This window comes from Tupaia chinensis, unplaced genomic scaffold (genome assembly GCF_000334495.1).
Source record: "Tupaia chinensis unplaced genomic scaffold, TupChi_1.0 Scaffold000359_1, whole genome shotgun sequence".
In the NCBI taxonomy this organism is placed as follows: domain Eukaryota; kingdom Metazoa; phylum Chordata; class Mammalia; order Scandentia; family Tupaiidae; genus Tupaia; species Tupaia belangeri.
Window position 1 is genome coordinate 710,960 of NW_006159855.1, and position 18,332 is coordinate 729,291.

Consider the following 18,332-nt stretch of genomic DNA (forward strand, 5'->3'; position numbering starts at 1 on the left):
CAGGAACGGGACTGTGGCGAGCTGGGCCGCTGTTGTCAGCCACGCACAGGTAGGGTTACGCTTGAGCGAGCTTCGCGGAGCCAAGATGACGCCCTGGTATGTCAGGCCAAAGCCAGGAACCCAGCGATCCCCAGCGTGGCACGGCCCTTCGTGCCCTCAGCCTGCGCACCCGGGATCCTCGGATATAGTGGGGTGGATGGGGCGGAGTGTAGGGGGATTCTGTCATCTGGTGCCGCGGTGATTCCGAGGGCCTGTTTGTCCGTTGGCTGGGGCAGATCGGACCGCGACGCGAGGGAGTTGTGTGTGTGTGTGTTGGGGGGGGGGGATACGCCTCCCTGAAAGCCCTTTGTCCTTTCCTGCCCGAGGAACTCAGGTTGGGGACCAGCCGATCGCGGCCTCTTTGGCTCCCATCCATCCCTCCATTAGTGCGCACTCTTGGGGCCTGTGGGTTTTGGGAAGGGGTCTGCCAGCTCAAGCTTGGTGATAAAGGTTTGGAATCCGTGTCTGGAAGGAGAGGGCCAAGGGGCCTGATTACAACCCCAGATACTCGAGAGACAGGCATTTGGGGTTTTAGGGGCGTATCCAAGACCAATGGGTTAAAGTTGTAAGGAGGCAGCTTTGATCCACTCGGAGGCACACTTAGTGAGCTCAGCCCAGGGCGGAACACTGTTCTAGGCGCTTCGTGGGCTTTCCCCATGGTGAGAGCTGTCCAGCAGCGCAGGAGGCTGCCAGACTGCCAGTGCCTCGACCTTGGAAGTGTCCAGGCAGAGGCCGGATGACAGCCAGCTGTCAGGGATGCTTAGAAAGGCCTCCCAAGGGAGAACTGCATGACCCATTCGTAGGGCCCTTCTCTTCCCACAAATGCACACCGGATGACCCTTAATACCCAGCTTGAGAAGGATGCCTTTGGGGATCCACTAGGTTCTAAGCGGATGTTGAATTCATCCTAATACATTTTGAGGTTTCAGCTGTCACGAGTGGATGTTAGAGAAGAGAATGGATTATACCAAAAGACAGAGGCTTATTTACAAACTGCGAAGCTCCTTAATTTGAACTACCATGGACTGCCTCTCTCAGTCTTCCCTACTTATTTTGCTTGTTCCAAAATAAGTTTGTCAATTTCACCTGCAGTCCAGTAACCAAATCTAAAGGCACGTTCCAAGAACAAGCTCAGGAGAGGGACCTGGAGAGACTGCAGGTTTGGCAGAGCCAACAGGATCTGAGCCCAGAGCTTTTCGAAGGCCATTTCATTACAACCACATTAAGCAGAGTCCAAAAGAGAAACCATCTATCTCCTCTCCCCTTCCCTACCTCCTGTCATTTGCCTGAATAGAGAGGACATCATAATCTTCTGAAGGTCAGGAGGCAGAGAAAGAATCTTAACACAACTTGATGCCTGTTTTAGGATGAATTAACCTTAGACTAGCCTGTCAGAAAGCAGACCAGACGAAATACTGCTAGCGTGGAGTTGTGACATTTTAGAACCAAAGACGTTTTAGCTAGAGCACATCTAATTCAGTCCCCTGAAGGTACACACAAGGAAACTGTAACTGTGGCCTGTCACAGGGCTGGTTGGTCATCAGAGAGCCCTGGGGGTTGATCTCTTGACCCTAGATAGATCTAGCTTCGTGCATGACTTGCATTTCACTTCCTGCTTAGTTCTTTTCACTGTAAGTTCTAGGAGAGCCCAGCAAAGTTAGGAGCACAGATTTGAGTGCGTCAGTGTCTGAGTTTGAATCCTAGTCCTCCCCTTTACTAGCTGTGTAACCTTAGGTGAGTTACTTAACCCTCTGCGCCTCTCTTTCCTTATCCAACAGGAATAAAAATGGTACTTTCATTAGATTAATTTGAGGAATATGTTAGTTGTTATATTTGAACCATTTAGAATAGTGCCTGGTACAGACTAACCACAAGTTTGCTAAATACAATGTTCTGTTGCCTTTTTATACCAACTTCTTTTTTTAAAAAAATCATCCACTTTTATTTATTATTTTTTAATTTTACCTGGGAGGGACAGAGAGCGAGGGAGAAAGGAAAAGTGAGAAAGCTAGCCACCAGGTCTGGGACTCCATGATCCGCCATGGTTCAGCGCCCTTAACCACAATGCCACCTGCCAGCACCTGTACTAACTTTCTTTCCATCTGCCATCCAGTATTTTCTTTTCTTTTCTTTTCTTCCTTTCTTTCTTTCTTTCTTTTTTTTTTTTTATAGGTTTTTGCCTTGGGGCACGTGCACTTGTCAGAGGGAGACAGACAGACACAGTGAGAGAGGATGTAATAAATCACTCCTCAGTGGCGATGGCCACGCTGCAATTCCTTCTCCATTCTCTTCCCAGGATCTTGGGCGTGCACACACACACACACACGTGCCCTACATGAGTTTCAAGCCACTAGGTCCAGGACTAGAACTGTCTCGGCCCTGTGGGAGTCCAGCAATATAACCGCTATGCCATCTGCTGGTCCCAATCATCCAGTATTTTCTATCAAGAGCTATTTTCCCCCTGCGTACCCCACCTCCCCCAAGTTCATTAAACATATTTCAGACTTTATATTGGCACAGAAATCTGTAAAGATTTTCAAGTCACATCACGTTTTATTTCTTATTTTTCTGTTTTTTATTAAATTGGGTAATTCAGTTTTAGTTAATCCTCCCTACCCTTAATTACATTCTTTTTAGACCAGATCTTTTTTATTCTTTTTTAAAAGGGAGGAGGAGAATCCCTCGCTGTGGTAACCAAATTCCCTGATGAAACTGGTCTCCACTGTGTCCTTCCAAATATGTATACCCTCTGTTCGGCCCTCTTCCCCAGTTGTCAGTGTGATGCAGCTTGATTATAAATGGATGAACATTTTTAGATTAAGATTTCATGAGCCACTGTATTAAGTGCTTTTCGGAAGTGCAGGGATCATGTGTCAAATGCATTTAAGCCAGTTACTTAGTCACTTGAGTAAGGGGAATGCCAGCAGCTCCCGCCTGGCCTGGCAGAAACCGAAGTGTGTGGCCAAGTCTTGCAGGTAATCTAGCCAGTTCACTGGTGATCTGCGTTTTTCCTGTTCTTTTTCAGAGCTTGAAATAAGCCAGATGGCAAATACAATGGAATGATCGTTTTCCGCCTGTTTTAGTTGGGGGAGTTCCCTTTCTTCCGTTTTTTTTTATTTTACTTTCATTTCCTTTATCACCTTCCCTGTTTGGACAATAGCCACTCTTGGTTTGCAGCCAGTTCCCTTTTAATTGAAAGATGCCTGTCACCTTTATTTATTTATTTATTTTTGCAGGAATCCTGTCACCATTGACTTTCCTTTCTCTGTTTTTCCTGTTTTCTAGACTGAACCAAAGATTATCACTATTCATCGATGAGCACTTTATTTTGCCTTTTTTTTTTTCTTTTTTTAAGCGTTTATTCTAGGTTTTAGCTTTTTGTTTAGGATCTTCTAGAGCTCGGCCATTTTTACAAAAATAGTTTTCATTTCTCTTGTCTTTTAATGTGGACCCCTTTTACTTTTCTTTTTTTTTTTTTTTTTTTTTTTTGTTTCGCCAAGGGGTGCATGTGCTCACCAGAGAGGGAGAGCCCCCTATGAGGAATGGTCATGCCATAATTCGTTTTTTTCCATCTCTCCCTCCTTTTGGGATTTTGCACACACGTGCACATGCACCTGGAGTATTTTCAAGCTGCTTAACTCCCACATCACCAGCTGGCCCAATGTGGACCTCTTCCTATCTTGCTGTCTCTCTCTCTTTTTTTAAATGTTTATTTCATGAATGAGAAAGAGATAACAGCACCCCAGACAGGGGTCTGATGCCATGATACACTCCCAGCCTCGGTCAGCCTGGATCACGGGTGGTCCGGCATAGTGAGGGAGGTCTCTGGATGTCAACCAGCGACCTTCTCATGTGGGACCACCTCAAAGAGCATCAACATTGCTGCCCTGCCACCATCGAGCCTCTGTCTCTCTGTCTTTTCTCATCATGTTTTGGAGGGCAGGCTTCTCGTTTGCTATGACTCCTTGCTTCATCCAGCTTATACTTTCTCCTGACTCCCCAGGACGGCCCACAGCAAGCACAATGGCAACTACTGCCCTTGCCCCATGCTCCTGCACAGAGCACAAAGCAATTTCTTTAGTCTTACGGAAGGCAGGGACAGACTGTCTTATTTATGTATTTATTATTTGCCTAAATTCTGACTCTTTGAAAAGTCCTGGCAGAGAAACACTTCCAATATAATGCAATTGTTTTTTTTTTGAGAGGTTTTTGCTATAGGGCGTGTGCATTCACCAGAAAGACAGAGAGAGACAGAGAGACAGAAAGTGAGAAATCACCCCCCAGGGGGGATGGCCATGCCACAACCCCTTCTCCTCCATTCTCCTCTCAGGATCTTGGGCACGCACCCACACGCGCCCGGCGTGAGTTTAAGCCACCAGGTCTGGGACTCAAACTGCAGTTGACTACATGGGAGGCCAGCGACATAGCCATTACGCTAACTGCTGGTCCCAATATAATACAATTTCTTCCATGACCTCCTGGTTATGATATTTCGATTTTTATTACGTTGTGGGTTCTGAGCACTTTTTGACCAGTTTAAGTGTGTAGATGACGTGAGGCCTTTCTGTCCCATCTTGGGCTAAGCTGTCCCTAGGAACAGAGCACAGGAAGTGCATGGTGTCTCTTAATGTGGTCCAGCGTTAGGATTTCATGGTCGTTTTTTTATGGGTCAGTTTTTTTGCCAGGGACATTTTTTACTGCATATGCTGCCGTTTCTGTATTGATACCCTCCAGTATGGAGATTACCCCCTTTAAAGATCCTTTTTATAGCTGCAGATTTATTCTAGTTGTCTTGGTTCCAGGGCATCATGTTTTTGGAATAAACGTTTTCTTTTTATAAAATAGCTGGTGTGAATGGGCAATGAGCGTACTCCTGGCCGTGAAGCTTGTGCCCAGGGCCGTTGGGTGAGGGTTTGTCGCACAGGGACCCATCCTTAGATCCTTCGCAGTAGTTAAGTAGCAGGTAGGTAAAGAGCTTATTAGAGTACGTGAACCTCGACACCCTTGGGTTTGCTTCCTTTTTGATTTTCTTTTGTTGCCTTTAAGTGGAGGTTCGTTAAATTCAACAAATTGAGCATCTGGTGTGTGCTAAGAACAGAACTGACTAGATTAACACGTGTGTTTGGTTCGTTGCATAAAAAAATATTTCATTTAAATTTTTTTTTTTTTTAATTGCCAGAGAGTGCATGTACTTGCCAGAAAGACAGAGAGAGACTAGAGAGAAATGGAGAAGGAGAAAGCATCCTGATGGACGAGGTTACACTAAATCCGTTCTCCACTTCTCCATCCTTTCAGGATTTGGGGCTCACATGCACACACACCTGGCATGTTTTTCAAGCCACAGGGGCTGAGACTCAACCACAGTTGATCATGTGGGATTCAGCTCTTCAATTTATTTACATGAAAACTTCTTTTAAATGTTTTTAATTTCTAAAAATTTGGTAACATAGTCACATGATGAAAGAAATATTTGAAAGGCATATACTTCCAAGATATTTATATGTATATCTACACAAATCTGTTATGAATATTCTGTGCACACTCCATTTTTACATAAGTGGTAGCGTACTATGTATATGCTATTTGGAGTCTTGCTTTTTTTTTAAACTTAATATTTCTTGGCAGTATGGAAAGAGCTTCATGTCATTTTTTTTATGAAAACTGGCTATTTTAAGAATCTGTTTTCTGTTTCCAAGGATGCTAAGAGCTGGTTTTATTTAGGAACTAGCTTCACATGAAGATCATAAAGCATTTTGTGCATATTGAGGGGCAAATATATTTTTTTCTCTGTGCATTGTGGCTTTAATCCTGAGAAGAGGGCAAGTGGGGTGGAGGACTTCTGAAGGTCACGCGAGAAGGGAGAGTTGAGGCACTGGTAAATGCGGAGTGTGGTAGACTGGGCCCTGGACCTTGCCCTCTGGGCAGAATATGTTGGAGCTGCAGGGGAAGATCGCTGTTTCTCTGGTCTCTGGATAAGCTTCCCGGCTTCCCCTTAGTTCCAGCATCACTGTCATGTCTAGTCCCATCTTATGAACTGCAGTACCCTAGCCTGTTGTTTTTCCTCGCCTTTGGACATCAAAGAGGAATCCTGTCTTTCATCACAGGACTTCCTGTTTGGGTAGAAGGGACCCACCCCTTCTTTTCTCTCACCCCAGGAAAAAACCAGCTGTCCAACCTGCTCTTCTGTAGACTTAGCCATAATCTTTGTGGCTCTCTTTGGAAGTATTTCCCCAAAATCTCCAAATCAACCACTCAGCCTTGGCAACGAACAAAGGTTTTCATTGATGGTGACTCTAAGAAGAGAGTTTTCAGGGTTTTTCAAATTTGAATTTTCTAAAGCTGTGCTTGTGTTTTCTTTCTTTTCTTTAAAATAATTATTTTTATTTAACTTTATCATCATTATTATTTTCCAGTTTTTATCAGAGAGGTAGAGAGAGAGAAAGAGAGAGGGAAAATGAGAAAGCAAGCCACCAGGTTGGGGACTCAAACTGTAGTCGGCCATGTGGGAGTCCAGCGCCCTTAACCACTGCACCACCTGCCAGCCCCTGTGCTTGTGTTTTCAATGATCACACTGACTTAAACATGACAGTGTTTATTTCGATAAACAGATTGAGTTAACGGCCATCAAATCATGGCATCCGGGAGGGACTAAAGTAGAGGAGCCCTTTCAAAGGAGAGTTCTGCTCCCTCAGTTTCCCTCAGTAGTACTGGCTGCTCTCTTTGCGGGGACCCAGGCCACTCATTGAGTTCAGCTACCCTAGCAGTAGCACGATTTGGTGGGGTTTTGTTCCCAGTGTTTTAGGAGGTGTGCACTACATTGTACTGATCTGCAGTCATAGCTTTTTTTTTTTTTCCTAAGTGTTCTTTATTCCATAGGTGCATGTACTCATTGAAGACAGATAAACCAGGAAAGTGAGAAATCAGCCCCCAGAGGGTGTAGCTCACACGCACACACAGCCGGCATGACTTTCAAGCCCCTGGATCCAGGCTGCCTAGTTGGCCATGTGGGGTTTAGCCGCCTTAACCTCCACGCCATCTTCCGGCCCCACATTCACTTTTTCATTTGTTCTGCAAACATTCGTCAAGCCCTGTCTCTGCTGAATACTCTGTCAGGTCTCTGCCCTCAAGATATTTTTCTTTTTTTTTTTTTTAATCATTTTTAAAAAATGATTATTTTATTTAACTTTATTTGACCAGAGAGGAATAGAGAGAAAGAGAAAGCAAGCCACCAGGTCCTGGACTTGAACCACAGTCAGCCATATGAGAGTCCAGCCCCCTTAACCACTATGCCACCTGCCAGCCCCGTGCCCTCAAGAAGTTTCCTGGGGCCTTGATACCCTGTGCCCCATGTAGACCTGTGTTTGGCCTAGAGGAGGCGTTCCACAAATGCTGACTGAGCTTCCAGCCCTCAGCTCTCTGTATGGCCTGAACCGTACTCACACTGTGGATGTTAGCGTCTCAGGTTTCAAATACCCTGGCTGCAATCCTTGCCTCTATTCTGATCATAAAGAGCTCACTCATTCTTGCCACTGACATTGAAAAATGTACCCTTCTGAATAGTGAGATGATGGAAAATGCCAAGTAGATTATAGCTAAGGATGTTTTTCTCAATTTAGAAAACAGAGTCCCTTTCCTTTGGTCTATCATTAATATCAACCATCAGTCTGTTTCTTGACTCTACATAGAAAGCTGGATATTGCACTGAAATTGTAAGAAGAATCTTGACTTCGCCACCAAAGAGTTTATACAGGGAATGCAGATTTCTTTGGATTACCCACAGGGCCTCTGTCAACAGGGCAGAGGTGGTCAGCATTCACCCAGCTCTGTGAAGGGCCTCTCAGATGGACTGAGGCCTTGCTTCTTTGTATGCCTTAGGAGGCCCCCCAACCTCAATTTCCTTGCTTACATTGATAATTATACACATAGCTGCTGTGAGTACCAAATGAGGTAATGTCTGAGTGTGGACTTTGTAAACAGCAAATGATGCACTTGGTCTCCACTGCATTTCGTGACATGTTTGAGGAGTCAAGGAGCTAATGCCTTAAAATCACAAACACTTGATAAGCGGTGGAGCTACACAAATAAGAAATTTTATTATCATCTAGTTCTATTCCTTTATTTGAAGCTGTATTGATTTAAAGATCATGGTGGGCCAGCTAGTGTCATGGTGGCTTCCACATGGCCAACTGCATGATTCGAGTCCTAGACCCAGTGGCAATTCCTTCTCCATTCTCCTCTCAGGATTTTGGGGCTGCATGCACTTGTGTCTGGCATATGTTTCAAGCTACGGGGTCCAGGACTCAAACCACGGAGTCAGCCAATTGGGATCCAGTGCCTTAGCCACTACACCACTTGCTGCCCCTCCTTTTTTTTAGAGAGATCCTTTTTTGCTATAAGTTGCATGCGCTTGCCAGAGAGAGAGAGAGAGAGACAGAAAACAAAAGTCACCCTCCGGAGGGGATGGCCATGTGGCAATTCCTTCTCCTCCATTTTCCTCTCAGGATTTTAGGCACATACACACAAGTGCCTGGTGTGAGTTTTTGAAGCCGCTGGGTCCAGGACTTGAACCACAGTTAACCACATGGGAGTCCAGCAATGTAGCCATTATGCTATCTACTTGGCCCATGCCTCCCCCCGTTTTTTATAATAGTATTTTAACTAGGTAAGATGATAACCTCGTTGTGGTTTCGATTTGCATTTCCTTGATGATTAGTGATATTCAGTACTTTTATATAGTGATGATAGTAACACATTTTTAGTTGTGAAAAGGTATTTACAAAATATGAAGGCGAAGGACCAGGAGTTGGTGTAATGGTTATGTCACTGGACTTCCATGTAGTTGACCGTGGTTTAGGTCCCTGATCTGCTGGCAGGTGGCGTGGTGGTTAAGGGTGTTGGACTTCCACATGGCCAACTACAGCTCAAGACCCGGACCTGGAGGCTTGCTTTCTCACTCTCTCTCCCTCTCTCTCTCTCTCACTCTGTCTCTCTCTGGTCAAATTGAAATAAATAAATAATAAATAAAAAGTTAAATAAAATAATTATTTAAAACTCATGCCAAGCGCGTGTGCATGCATGCTCAATCCCAAGAGGAGAACCGAGGAGAGGGGATTGCCACCCCCTCTGAGTGGTGATTTTTTTGCTTTCTGTCTCTCTGTCTCTCTCTGTATCTCTGGTGAGTGCATGTGCCCTATAGTAAAAATATCTCTTACGAAAAAAAAAAATGAAGGTGGAAAATGGTATGATTTGGGGGGGGGCCTATAGGGGCTCCCTTCCCCCCAGGAAGGATTCCTGCAGAGTTCACCAGATTGTACAAAAGTGGTCAGATTCCATTAAGGGTTTTCAGTGATGCTCAAATGGTGAATGACTGGGCTCCTCCAGCAGAGCCATGGGTCAGGCTACGTGTAGCCAGGTAAATGCTTCTCATGTCTACATCCTCATGTCAGGTTCTTCACATACACAGTGCACAGCCCAGTGCACATGGCCAAGGTGGCGTGTGTGGCACCATCCTCCAGGCCGACGTCTAAATTCCCCTTGGGAGTCACACCCTGGAACTTCATTCCACAGTGACTCACTGCTTCAACTCGCATACCTATCCCTCTTGTTCTGTGTGCCTGTCTCCTGAATGCCCAGCATTTCCAGGTCTTGGCTCAGCCGTGAGCAGCCCGATGTCAGTACTCACTCTTTCGCCTCAAATTCTCTCTCTCTCTCTTTTTTTTTCTTTAAAAAGTATTTATTTCATTTGTTATTATTATTATTTTTAGTTTGACCAGAGAAAGAAAGAGAAAAGGAAAGCAAGAAAGCAAGTCGCCAGGTCCGGGACTCGAACCATGATTGGCCAAGTGGGAATCCAGCACCTTTATTCACCACACAACTTGCCAGTCCCTCGTCATCTTCTTCCTTTTTTTTTTTTTTAAGGAATTATTTTATTTAACTTTATTTATTTATTCCTTTTAATTTGACCAGAGAGGGACAGAGAGAGAAAGAGAAAGAGGGAAAATGAGAAAGCAAGCCACCAGGTCTGGGACTCAAACTGTTTACGACCATGTGGGAGTCCAGCGCCCTTAACCACCAGGCCACTTGCCAGCCCTTCAACTTTTCTTCCATTCCATCTCTTTCCAAGACACTGCAGGTCCACTTTTTTCTTTCTGCTTCCTTTGTTTGAATTCTTCCAGTATTTATAGTTGGCACTTCAATCTAGTACTTATTTACCTGTGGATTTGCACCATTTCCCACTCATTTCATGGATGCGGTGTATTTTACTTCTTTCTTAGTCCCCACAGAGGTTAGCGTGAAGCTGATGCCTTTGTAGCTGTGGAGTGGGGTGGCTTATCAGAGGGAGGATGGAGTTTGTAGGACATTCTCCTCCCGCTGGTATGGACCCTTTTCTAGGAGGTTCTGTCCTCTTCCATTTATGAACCACTGCCTTATCCATGAAGGTGCTGTTGACTTAGGTGAATTAAGTTTTTGGTGGAGGGGACCATTTTCTTCAGTCATGGAGAAACATTGCTCCTATTTCTGAAAATCGTCTTCCTTGTTGACTGGTTCCTTGCCTCCCAGGAACTGGTGAGGTAGCAATGTGGATGCATCGGGAAGGCCTAGCACAGACAGGCCTCCTAAGGAGTGAGTGAAGTGGCTGTCTGCCTCTTGGGGTGTCTGTATCCCATGGGGTGAGATATTTTATAGAGGTAGACCGGACGTGGACCTGGAGCAAATGCCTGCCTGATGATACAGGTGACGATTGGACAAAATCAAAAGAGGAAGTCTGCCAGCAGGTGAGGGGTGGCAGTTGGGACTTGCCATGGAGCTTTTAAGAATGCTAAGAAAATTTGCTTCGAGAATGGGAAACAGGAGGAATTGAGGCCCAACACAACAGAAGGGTGTTTGTGTTGGACAGGTGGGGACATAGGAGCATTGGAGGGTGTGAACATAATTCTGTCTCTCCTTGAAAAAGCAATCTAGTTAGCTAAGACCCTCAGCTATATCAAGCCAGAGGGGCTTCTTTTTGAGTTTCTGTTCTTCTAAGGTGGTTGAATGTCCTCAGTGCAAAGATCTGATAAAGCCATGCTGAGGGCTGCCCGGGACCAAGTCCCATGTTCCTCATGTGTTCACGTTCCCTAGCAGTTGCTTTTAGACTAACTTTTTCTAATCTCAAAATATTTCATAAGGAAGTTTCCCTCTAAAGAGCTCAAAGCACTTTACAAACCTTATCTTGAGTATATCTGTATATTTTATTAGAATAAAAAATATTTTTAAATCATTATTTTAAATTTAATTTTACTCATTGTCATCATTTTACTTACTTAAAAAAATTTTTTTGAAGTTAGCCAGAGAGAGATGGAGAGAGGGAAGGAAAGTGAGAAAGCAAGCCACCAGGTCCAGGACTCAAGCTGCAGTCAGCCATGTTTGGGGAGTCAAGCCGCCTTAACCACCACTCCACCTGCCAGCCCCAGTATAAAAATGTATTTTTTTAGCTTATGTAATTTCTTCAGCTTTATTACTCCAGTAACTTGTAATGTGACTGTCCTTCTTTCATCTCATGGAAAAGAAAGCAAACTTTTATGAAGTTTAGATAACTCACCCATGGTTGCTTGGTAGAAGTAGGATTCAAATACAGGTCTTCTGATTCTTTTTTTCTTTTTTTCTTTTTTTTAATTTTAATTCACCAGAGATATACATTCAGAGAGAGGGAAAGTGACTCAGAGGGCACAAAGATGCATGTCAGAGGGCAGGCTGGGCTTTTAGCAACCTCCTTCTGTGCGTGCTTCTCACTCCTGCAGAATGGAGGTGGTGATGCTTGTTTTCTGTGACCGCCCTGACTTTAGTTAAATGTCAGGTAAAGCAGGAGAAGCCAGCTCCCTTCCTCTGCCTTCTCGAGCCCAGAGGTCATGCTGCCTACATTTAGTTGCTACCGCTTTTATCTAAGTTGCCACCAAAGAGTCTGAAAGATCGAAATGACAAGATCAGGATGACACGAGGTGGAGACAGACCGTCTTCATGGCAGGGTGTGTGGCCATCTGCTGTCCTTCTGACATCCTCCTGGGGCAGTCCATGTGGGAGGAAGTCTGCCCGAGCCCTACCATGCCAGCCCAGGGTTCTACTTCAGGGGACTGGGGGTCTGCTGGGAGAGCCAGGCCAGGTGAGAGGGGATTTACATGCCAGAGTGAGGTGCGGATGATGGAGAACCCTTTGTGTGGGAAGGATAGACCCCTAGGCAGAAGAGCAAGGGGGTGTGTGTGCCAGGAGGAGGGTCTGGCTGTGTGCTGCCAGGATCCTTTTAGCACAGAGACAAGAACAGTGCATCTTGGAACTGTTTACGGGACTTGATGATCACTTACCCAGTGACTGGGTAAGAGACTGATTAAAGTCTCAGGTGGTCCCACTGTAGTAGAATCAGGAAAGGTATGTCCTGGGATTCCCCCGAACTCGCTAAGGGAGGAGGCCCAAGTAGTCAGTCAGCTAGTTACCTCGTTGATGAGGCCTCCGTGTCGGTTAGGAATGCCTATCTTGTGGTAATTTCTCTCAGCCAGATAAGGTAGTTTACCAAGGTAGAATGGAAGAGAGTTTAGTAGCAGTGATGATCATAGCTAATATTTTGGGACTTGAACCACCAGCCATGTGGAGTCCAGCTTCCTTAACCACTAGTATGGGGCTGGTCCAGATAATGGGGTTTTTCTACTTGATATGTTCCTTCTTTTTTCACTGTAAGCTTTGCATTATCAGCAAATACTGATTATAGAATATGCATGGTGGGGTTATTGGTATGAGTGCCACAGCTAAAAATATATCAGTATTTCCTTTATGTGAGGAAAGCACAAGGTCCTGAGGGTTGTTAATGCTTATGAATTCTGTTGTATAATGGTCTACAAATTAGGCTGGAAAATAGAAGCCCTTTTTTGTCACAAAGCTCAGAAATATTGTTTTCCTGTGTTCTTTTAGCTGAGGACTGCAATTCTATCCCTAGAATCTCAAACATTTTGAGCTGAAAGAGACCTTTGCATCATCTACTTCTAATGTAACCTTCTCATTTTACAGACAAGGTCTTTAAAGTCTGGACGGTTAAGTGACTAGTTCAAGGTTATCAGCCAGGAAGAGGCCTAGGACCTAGAACCCCCAGACTGGAGTCTCTCCCAGTGAGTGGCCCTATCTTTTAGCTGTACCTGTACCTCCACCTTTTTATAAAAAATGTTTTCCAGAGAGCGTGTGTGTAAGTGTATGCCAGAAGGAGAAAGTGAGAAAGCACCTCCATGCCCCTACCAATGGGGAATGGTCTCACTGCAATTCTTTCTCCTCCATTTTTCCTTCTTTCAGGATTTCCAGCAAGCATACATACATGCCTGGCATGTTTCTCAAGATGATGGGTCCAGGACTCAAACTGTGCTATCGGCCATGGAATCCATCCACCTTAATCACCATGCTGCCAGCCGGCCCGAGTGCCTCCATCTTAAAATAATGCTCACAACCACAGGAGAAGCGTGGGAGGCCCAGCCTGGGCCTTTCCACTGGTGGAAATACCAGTCAGGCATGTTTTAGAAACCGAGTTCTAGAGCTGGCTGCTCTCTAAGTCCTTCCCTGGTTAATTTTTTCCTGGAGTAACTCCTGTCTTCCAGCTTCTAAAGTATTTACAGCCTTAACATAACATTTTCTCCCCAGCAAAAGCATGAATTCTTTTTCATTGGTCCTATACAATGTTGGGTAGGTGGCCAGGTGCTTAAGTTCCTGAAACCCAAGGGAGGTGGCCTTAGGGACAAGGAGAACCTCAGGACATGAGGTTCAAGCTTTGGAAACAGGCTGTATATTTAGACCACAATAATTATAAATCTCTCATAGGATTGCCTTCCCTGGAATGAATTGAATTGCAAAACTCTGGCATTTTTTGAGGGTTGAGAAAATTCTCTATTGCATTTGCTATTAAAAAAAGTTGTAGGAGGACATTGTCATATCATTCAAGTTTCCCTTATATAAAGCCCTGCAGATCTTTATTTATTTATATATGTATGCATAAATAAATTCTGTACCAGAAAAACACTGTTTCCACTGATGTCTGTCATGCTTTTGGAGAAAGAACACTATATATATGTTAGCTCTTCTCGTTTTGGAGACCCGTAGGTCTGACTGGGTTTCTCCTTTCCCCCTGCAAGTCAGAAAACTCAAAGACCTAAGCTTAATCATAACAAAACTTATACATAATGGTCGAAGACATTGATATATGCATTTTCCTTGTCTAGGGTTTTAACATTTCTTTTTAGATTCTGTTAGTTGCTATTTTAGTTGCTGTTTGAAAGTCCCTTTTCTAATAACAAAAGTATTTATAGTTGTTACTAATTTTGGAAATTAGAGAAAAAGGGGAAAGTATTAATTTGCTTACAACTCAGCAATTTTAGCAACCCTCAAAGACTGGGTGTATAGTGTTTCCTCCTGTATCATTAGAAATTGCAGATTAGAAGGGCTGGATGGCGACACAGTGGTAATGCAATGCTCTATGAGACTGATTTACATGCAGAGGTTCCTGGTTCACATCCAGAGACCTCCCTGAATCTGCTCCTGCACAGATGCCCCTGATCTAGGGTTGGCCGAGGCTGGGGTTAGATTGCAGCATGGAGATCCTATGAGTGGAGCGTCTCTTTTTCTCTTCTTGTTTCTTTCACTCACAGAAGAAATAAACTTTTAGAAATGACAGATTAAGTCTAGAAATAGTGGCTTAGACTTTTTTTCTCCCATAGAAAGGAAGTCTTGAGGCAGGCAGTCTAGGCCTGTGCTACAATCATTACCCCATTTTAAGATGAGAGCACTGAGGCATAGCCCCACCACTCATCGTTGCCATGTGAAAATGCTGGCTCCATGTCACCAAATCTCCTGATTTTATTTTCAAGAGCAACCAGCAATATAGGTTTTGATCTAAAATCTGAGTGTTTATTATTTGATAGCTAATAAATTTAATTTTTTTGAGAGGTTTTTGCTGTAGGGTGCATGCACTCGCCAGACAGACAGAGAGAAACAGACAGAAAGCGAGAAATCACTCCCCCAGGGGGGATGGCCATGCCGCAATCCCTTCTCCTCCATTCTCCTCTCGGGATCTTGGGCACGCACGCACATGCACCCGGCGTGAGTTTTAAGCCACCGGGTCCAGGATGCGAACCACAGTCGACTACGTGGGAGTCCAGTGACATAGCCATTACGCTAACTGCTGGTCCCAATAAATTCAATTTTTTAAAAATGCCAGCCCCCACATGCAACACCAACCCCTGGACTGCCAGATCAGGATCTTTGATCTGGTCCATGCCTTGTTTTTCAGCTGGCAGCTGATCGTGGTTAGGTCAGGTAACAGGGCTGGAGATCGCACTCCTGTGTCCCTGCTCACCACAGCCTGGTCCTCTGCAACCAATTCGTCTCAGGATATGAAGAGATAATAAATGTTTAAAATCAAACAGGAGGCTGGAAGTTAATTGGTTTTCCCTCTTACTGGCTTTCATTTTCTTCATAAATCACTTTGGTGTGGTGGAATCAGAAAACAAAAATTGGATTAGAATCCCAGCTCTGCTATTTACAGCTGTGCAGCTTTTGGCAAGCCTCTGGCATCTCATTTGTGTTTTTTGTACATCCATTGTCTTTCTTGCTGGCTTCTCTCTCTCTGTTTTTCCTGCTTTCCAGTAGCACAGTGTGGTGGTTTAGACAGGGGTGTCTGGAGCCAGTTCTGAATCCTGGCTTTTCAACCGTCCAACTGTAAGGCCTTGGAGCAAGTTGCCCAAACTTTTTCTTTTTTAGTTTTTTGCCATCAGGCATGTGCACTTACCAGAGAGAGACAGGGAGACAGAGAGAGAGGGAAAGTGAGAAATCACTCCCCACTCCAGGGGGGGGACAGCCACACCGCAATCCTTTCTCATTTCAGGATTGCGGGCGCACACTCACAGGCACCCAGTGTAATACTCAGGCCTCTGGGTTTGACATTCAGACCATGCTGTTGGCCACGTGGGATCCAGCACCTCAACCTCCATGCCTAAACTTTCTGTGCCTCAGTGCTCTCGTCTGTAAAATGGGGTAATGAAAGCATCACAGGGTGTGGTAAGAATGAACAGAGCTTGGCACGTAGAGAGTGTAAACACTGGCGATTTCTCCATGTTCTTTTTCTTTTTCTTTCTTTTTTTTTTTAATTGCCAGAGAGCATATGCACTCACCAGAAAAGCACGCCCTTGGTGGGGTGTAATCATGCTTAAGTCCTTTCTCTTTCATTTCTCTATCCCGTTGGGTTTTTGGGTATTTACACACATATACCCGGTGTGCTTTTCAAGTTGCTGGGGCTGGGATTTGAACCACTGTCAGCCATGTGAGACCTGGCTCCCTTAATCACAAGGCTATGGAACCGGCCCTGCCATGTTCTCCTTTTGCTTTCTCTGCTGCTTTGGAAGCCACAGATCTTCTAGCAGGCTCTCTCTAGCGGTTCCACTCTGGTCACTCATCTCCCAGGGATCACCTTCAGTTCCTGGTGCCCCGCAGCAGCCAGCTTCTGGTTCACAGTCTGGACTAGACTTGGCAAGCGACGCAACCTCCCCCCCCCCCCCCCCCCCACTCCCATCGCTTTCATCTTTGTTCTGTTTCTTGTACCTCGTTTTGTTTTGTTTTTAATTATTCACTTCTTCCATGAATAAGAGAGACAGAAAGAAAGAGAGAGACAGCAGCCCCAGCAGGGTCCTGACACACTGCAGTCCACCTCCAGCTTTTAGCTAGCTCTGCATCCTGGGGCATGTGACTGGTGAACTCAGGGAGGTCTTCAGACTTGAACTGGGAATCTTCCCATGTGGGATTGCCTTGCAGAGCATCACCTCCTGGCCCCAGTACCTCGTTTTTAGAATACTGATGCCGGTTCCTAATTTATTTATTTATTTATTTGGAGGCTTTACCATAGGGTGCATGCACTCTAGACTAAAGAGTGACATAGAGGGACCAGCAGTTAGTGTAATGGTTGTGTCACTGAACTCCCATATAATCGACCGCGCTTTGAGTCCTAGACCCAGTGGCTTAAACTCATGCTGGGCACATGTGCATGTGTGCCCAAGATCCCAAGAGGAGAATGGAGGAGAAGGGATTGTGGTGTGGCCATCTCCCCTGGGGGGTGATTTCTCGCTTTCTGTCTCTCTTTCTGGCAAGCGCATGCCCCCTATAGCAAAAACCTCTCCAAAAAAAAAAAAATAAAATAAAAAAAAATATATGACCCATCATCAAAAAAAAGAGAGTGACAGAGAGAGAGAAGGAAAGTGGGAAATCACCCCCCACCCCGGGCTATGGCCATGCTCTAATCACATCTCCTCTGTTTTGTTCTTGGGATTTTGGACATGCACACACATGTACCCACTGTGAGTTTCAAGCTGCTGGGTCCAAGACTGGAACCGTGGTCAGCGATGTAGGAATCCAGCAGCTTAACCACCATACCACCTGTCAGCCCTTACCATTTACTTTTCTCAGCTCCTGTGTTTTCTATCATTGCTGTATGTTTGGAAGACAAGGATGAGTCAGCTGGTTGTACTATCTTCTTTATTTTTAACAATTATTTATTTCATTCCATTTGTTGTTTTAGTTTGTTTGTTTGTTTTATATATTTGACCAGAAAGAGAGAAGGAGAGAGAGAAAGGGAGAGGACTTGAACTGCGGTTGGCCATGTGGAAGTCTAGGACCTTAACCACTATGTCACCTGCTGCCCCCCTTCCTCTGTAGGTTTCTTTTCTTTTTTTTTGGAAAGGTTTTTGCTATAGGGCGTGTGTTCTCGCCAGAACGACAGAGAGAGACAGAGAGACAGAAAATAAGAAATCATCCCCCGGAAGGGGGATGGCCACTTCACATTCCCTTCTCCTCCATTCTCCTCTCAGGATCTTGGGCACACACGCACACACGCCCAGCATGAATTTAAGCTACCAGGTCCGGGACTCAGAACTTTTGTCGACTACATGGGAGTCCAGCGATATAGCCGTCATGTCAACTGCTAGTCTCCCTCTGTAGGTTTCTTAAAGTGGCTAGATGTCCAAGAATGTGGCATACATGTTAATTAAAGCAATTGTCTTTCTCTCTAAAGATTTCAAATGCAGAGGAACTTAGATCGTCCTTTATGTTTCAATTAAATTGCTTCTTTCACAATCGTTAAGACCTCATCATCTAATTTTTTCCTGCTTTTAGGTTAATTTGAATAAAAGATCTGACCTGACCGGCCCACCTGTACCACTCTTCAAGGACAGTTAGTATTCACAGTGAGAGGAAGAAGTGACATAGGTATGTATTGCCAAGATTCTTATTTTTGTTTCTTC

General features: G+C 44.8%; 1 protein-coding gene across 2 annotated transcripts in view; it reads left to right on the plus strand.

Annotated features, from left to right (window-relative positions):
* The window catches only part of ABHD2 (abhydrolase domain containing 2, acylglycerol lipase), an 86,070-nt gene continuing 67,738 nt past the window's right edge, over positions 1 to 18,332 (plus strand). For both annotated transcript variants that reach the window (XM_006152790.3, XM_006152789.3), the window contains exons 1-2: positions 1 to 49; positions 18,205 to 18,297. The gene's annotated coding sequence lies outside the window, so the exon portion shown is untranslated. The remainder of the gene's footprint in view (positions 50 to 18,204; positions 18,298 to 18,332) is intronic.